Source organism: Grus americana, chromosome 20 (genome assembly GCF_028858705.1).
Source record: "Grus americana isolate bGruAme1 chromosome 20, bGruAme1.mat, whole genome shotgun sequence".
Classification (NCBI taxonomy): domain Eukaryota; kingdom Metazoa; phylum Chordata; class Aves; order Gruiformes; family Gruidae; genus Grus; species Grus americana.
In genome coordinates this window covers 3,480,400-3,485,881 of record NC_072871.1, presented here as the reverse complement: position 1 = coordinate 3,485,881, position 5,482 = coordinate 3,480,400, and the positions used below count along the sequence as shown (strand labels likewise).

At 43.0% G+C, this 5,482-nt stretch overlaps 1 long non-coding RNA gene across 1 annotated transcript; it reads left to right on the top strand.

Annotated features, from left to right (window-relative positions):
* The first annotated feature begins 2,524 nt into the window (after positions 1-2,524).
* Positions 2,525-4,624, top strand: LOC129215568 (uncharacterized). Its single transcript, XR_008580030.1, has 3 exons — positions 2,525-2,662; positions 3,870-3,943; positions 4,491-4,624. It is a non-coding gene; the product is annotated as an uncharacterized LOC129215568 (long non-coding RNA).
* The last annotated feature ends 858 nt before the right edge of the window (positions 4,625-5,482 follow it).

Below are 5,482 nucleotides of genomic sequence, written 5' to 3'. Positions count from 1 at the left end.
GGTAATACCAAATGTATATTCGTACCAGAACCTGACACTTCACACAGTGTATAACGTCATAGACCCCAAGACTCTCAATTTTTTACTATTTCAGTTTTTTGCCGTATCATGGTTTAAAAAAAACCCCAGCCATCTGTTGCAATTATAGCAATGAATTACACCACCACAGATGGAAGAAAATTCATAAGGTTGCAGAGTCAAGATTTCAGTGATTAGGAAATCCCTGAATTATGCTTGATTGTGCAATCAAAATTTGTTCCCCATGTGCACACACACTACAACAATGTCCCCAACACTACGATCACATGCTCCTTCATCACATGCTGCTTTGGGCTGCCTCACTCGGGGCACGGATCCTCGCTGCAGGAATGAACCAGGGTGGAGAGCAAATGAAGCTCTATTTTTGGTATGTAAGCACAGACAGCAATCTCTTCCTCTTTCATGGACTGATAATTCAGAAACAGGGGCTCCAAAACCATGCAGCATGCACAGCTGGAGACAGTATTAACTGCAAATTTAGGACCAGAAAAATGCACATCAGCAGAGTGATGCCCCCATCTCCTATCAACAAATGTCAAATCTTTTTGTGTGGACGTTTGAGAGTTTCACATTGAAACAGCTGTGAGATTGTTTGGTTTTTTTAATGGGTAATACAACATAATTTCCTCCCAATTTGTTCCTGGAAAGAGAAGACTACTTTGGCTCAAATGTTTTAAGAGATGAAGCAGCAGGAAAAATTTCAGCCTGCATGAGTAACTAAAAAAAAAAAAGTCATAAGTTTTATACTGAAAGCACTAGAAAATCATAACCATGGCTGTTATCTCTCACATAGCCGTTTCTCAGAAGCAGCTACACCTGAGGGCATTTGTTTTAAGGTAGGTTTGGTGTTTTGGTTTGGTTTGGTTGGGGTTTTTTTAAGCAGTAAGTGAAATTCTGGACCATTCACAATTTCTCTTGAAGCTATATAAAATTAAGCTAATGGTTTTGTCCAGAAGAGATGAAAAGGAACAGAAAACAAAAGCTTCTGAAACAGTCCAAATGTTTCGGTTCCAACTTTTCAAAGCCATGGGATTCAATTTTTCACTCCATGTGAAGTTTTAAGACCAAATTTAACTCCATTTAATTTTAAAGCACTGAACGCCTACATTCAATGCTTTATTTCGAGCTACACAAAAATTGTTGTCTAATCTGATGTCCTCCACATCTTGAGGGGAAGGCACTTCACGAGGTGGTAGTGACAAGAGGCCATGCAACAAATGTCAGCAGAGCTTTTCAGACTGAAATCTTTTCCATGTAAGATCTGCAGGAGTCTCTCTCCAGGAGTTTTTGGACATACACTAGGCAGAGGAAAATATTTCCAAGATTCTGGTTATCTGAGACTCAGCTTTCCTTCTCTGGGTGTGGTTTGGAAGATGCTTTCCAGAGACATCCTCCTCAATCATGCTGTTGACTGCATTAACACCTCCATATTTGGCTAAATTCTTGGTTCAAGGTACCTTCTGGTGGTTAGTTGTCCAATGCTGACCTCCATTTGCAGCACTCGATTAGTTGGGACAGTCCTCTGCAAGGGTGTTTCGGTTCATCTCTGGAAAGTTTGCAGAAGATTGGGGAAAAGGTGTTCATTGAAAATATTTCAATGTGGTGTTTTTGCCTGTCCTTGGAGTGGCCCAGGGATCACTTCTTCCAGGGGTAACTTCTTATCCTCCACAAGTTATTTCAGAAGATGCATTTCTTCCCTGTGGGAGGGGAGGAATTTCCCAAATTCATTGTACAACGCTATCATCCTGATTCTAATTGGGCCTCTTTATAAATGAAGGCATCTGTCACCCTGCAGAAGAGAGGTCAGCTCTAGACTTAGGGAGGATGCTCATTCCCTTTGCCACGCAGGAAGCACAAGTCAGATTGTGCTGTGCTATCAATATACTCAGTCTGTTTTTCAGAAACAAACTATAAATTTTTCCAGCAAGTGCACTTACTATAAGTTTGTTTGCCAAGTGGAGTGGTGTTGCCTCCCTCCTTGATTATGGTTAAGTAAAAGTGGTTTTGTTTTAAATGAGAAAACAAATGGAACAGATTCTCTGGCCTTCCAACCCTCGCAGGCACCTTCGGTATGAAGTTTATCACTCAGCAAGGGTGAGGGGGGAAGAAATAACTTTTTTGGATGTCCCTTGTTACGATATGGACAGCTGATCATAATACAGGATAATCCACAATGAATTATCTCTGACAATGTTTTACAAAACCGTCACAATGGTATGCAAGTCAGAGAAAAAAGCTCTAGGCCAAATCCCTAGCAAACATAAATCGATTTATATTGGAGAATATGCCCCTTTGTCTATAGCTTACAGAATTACTCATGCCAAATCACTTCATAGAGAAGTTTGAGCTTTTTTCTTGTTGCTGGACAAGTTACTTAGGGATACAATTTTGCTGGTTCCTGCATAAGAATAACCTCATGATCAGATCCAGTCTCCATCTAGCTCAGTATCCTGCCTCTAATTGTGTCCAGGGGGCAAAAGGCAGCGCCTGGACCATAAGATCCTTCATCCACATAACAGAACAACAGATGAGACCTGAAGGTAAACCAAAGCATCTTTATGCCAGAGGAAAAAGGAGCCAAGTTCCTGCATCACTGTGCGGCTTTTGGTATCGTAGTCCACAGGTAAGTTATTTCACAGTTCCCTAACAACTCTCTAATTTTCTAGCCATGCATCCATTTCTGCCTGCTATATTCTGCTAGATCAATGCTAAAAGCGTGTGTGCACATGAAATGCTGAGCTACGGGCACCTCGCTTCTGGGATTTTAGATGAAACAACTGTATTTCACTGGCAGAGTTAAAAGAAAGCATTACCTATTTCTCTCATCTGAGACTGTAAGGAACAGTCAGAGTGGGATTTCTTATCTACTAAACTTTCCGAGGGCTGGCCTGAAGGACATGGGCTCCGTTTCCTTGAAATAGCACACAGCATATTACAGCAGGCTCATGTCTGTCCCAAGCTGAACCACAGAGTAACTGGAGAATGGAAAAACGCTGCCAGCGCCCAAGTTCCCTGTTGCCACCTCCCACTGTAAGCTCCTTATCTGGGAAATGCCTCGTGAATCGGATGGCAGAGTTTCAACTGAAGAGCCTCTGCCTCTTCTGGTACCCGTTCTGCCCAAAACAGCCCACAGTGGCCACAGAGCTGATCTCAGGCAGGACAGCCCTCACACCGTGTCGTGGGAGGAGGGACAGGGTGAACAGGCAAGCGCACCGAGGAGGATCGCCCTTTCCAGGCTTTCGTAGCATTGCGTATAATGCAACAGGATTCTGATAAGGAGGGAGGGGGAACGACTAATTTTGCCATCAGATGGAGTAAAATTAGCTTAGGTGAGTAAGGGTGTCTGGCTGGCAGACAGCCTATTTCAAATACAGCCCAGTGAGCTCAGCTCCACGGCCAAGAAAACAGTGGGATTTGTATTTTAAAGTGCTTCATTAGATCAAGTGCTTGTAGCCAAAGCTGAGAGCAAGTCGTAGGGGGAGGAATAGGGTGGTGGCAGCTGGGAGTCTGGCAGCTGTGTGATCTCTGGGGGCTACAAATGAACATGTAAATATCTATATTAAGCAGCAAAAGCATCTATTAGAGTAAAATTGCTCCAGCTTAATTGTTAGATAGGCATGTTTGTTAAAATACAATTTAAGCAAGATCGTATCGTTCTTCCTCACTCAAGAGTGTATGCTCGATAACGTCGTTTGTCAGCAACTGCCTATTATGTTAAATAGCTGAGGAATTGCTGGATATCTTTCTGCTTAGATAATAACATTAAAGTTTCTTGAAGCATTTTAGAAGTCTGACTAATCTCTCTGTCTCTCTATTTTATTTTTCTAAAGTGAATTTAGTGCTGGTGAAAGGTTCCAGATTGACAGCCCTGGAGACAGGAGCTGATTGCTTATCCACATAATAGGTACAGTCCAGACAGCAGCAGTGTGTGTACCGCTCCCTCCCAGCCACCAGGTCCAGTCCCTGCGCCCTGCACTGTCACTCTCAACACTGAAGAGTGGCCGCAAGGCTTTGCTGCCTGTGTGATGGTGCTGGGCATTCACACAGGTGACCCATGGTTTTGCCAGGTTAACCTTCTCAGGTTGCCTTTATAGCCCGAGAAGTGGCTATATCAAATCACCCTCCAGAAAAAACAGCAAGAGCCAAACTTCATCCTATCTACCTCCTTTTGATTATTAAGGGAGCCTTGGGACTTCAGGCTTTCGAAGGTGTGGTTACAATAGGGAGTCTATGTAGCTCACTGATCTCCTGGGAAGTGACAGCTTTTGTGCAGGGGCCTTTCACTACACGCAAATACCCACAACCTCAAACCAGTCTTGAAGTCCAGGCCTTGAGAAATGCCTGCAGCTGAGAACTGGCAAAGACATGGAAAATAGTCTTTGGCTGAAACTGCCTCAAAATGCAACAACTGGAGCCAGCCAAACAACAGAGAATTTGTTTGCTTCTGACAGGTACAGAGCTGAAACCACCTGGATGCCTGGACAATCATCAGCTGGCAACAACGCTCAGACACCAACAACCCAAGATGACAACGTAGTTACAGGAAAGCTAATGATACGTGGTACTAAAGTTACCCAAGTCCCTGACTCACAATTCACTCTCCATTCAGCTCTCATTACTGCACATTCCCACATACTGAAAGATATATGCATTTGTAGGACGAAAATCACACTGCAGGAGACATGACAGCTTGTGGGAAAGTACTTTGGTGAGGATACAAGAAAGAAAAGGCACCTCTGGAAAATGCAGTGAGCTAGAAAAGGCCTCTTGAGTGCTTTGCATACTGTCAGATTTTCTCCTGCTGGCACCACCTGAAGGTCTGCTTTGGCACATCCTACTAAATCCACGCAGTGCATGGAGCAAACAGGTAAAAAAGCAGCGAACCTAACCAAAGCGGGTAGATCTGGATGCTATCTTAAATAAATGAGGAGGATATTTCATTTGGCTGTCATTCCTGTTTTCATTTGTAGAAATGTTACTGCTCTTTGGATACCAATATGGCAAGCAAGGAGGTAACAAACTGAAACAGGCTATTTCTTCTTCATAGTGGACATGGCCTTTCCCTTCTCCAGCCAACTGCCTCCAAACATCCACATTCAAGCTCTGTATTAGCAAGCTTACTTCTATATTGAATTGCGGCAGTTTCCAGCATCAAATCTTTGTGACAGCCAGCGAAAAACAATCCTAGGGAAAACCATACAAGATAAATGACCTTTACTCAACAATTCTTAGGTTGCTCTTGAGAAACTGTAATTGTTTGGGAGGAGGATAAACCACAAGGCTCAACAAGGAGAAAGGTTTTACACAATAGTTCCTTGTTTTCCAAAATTTCCCCAAACAAACATCACAGTGGCAAATTCTATACTTTTATTTCACTCTGTTTTGGCGCTCAGAGGGAGAATATCTACATCCCCAGTCCTGTAAAGACATATGTACATTATTA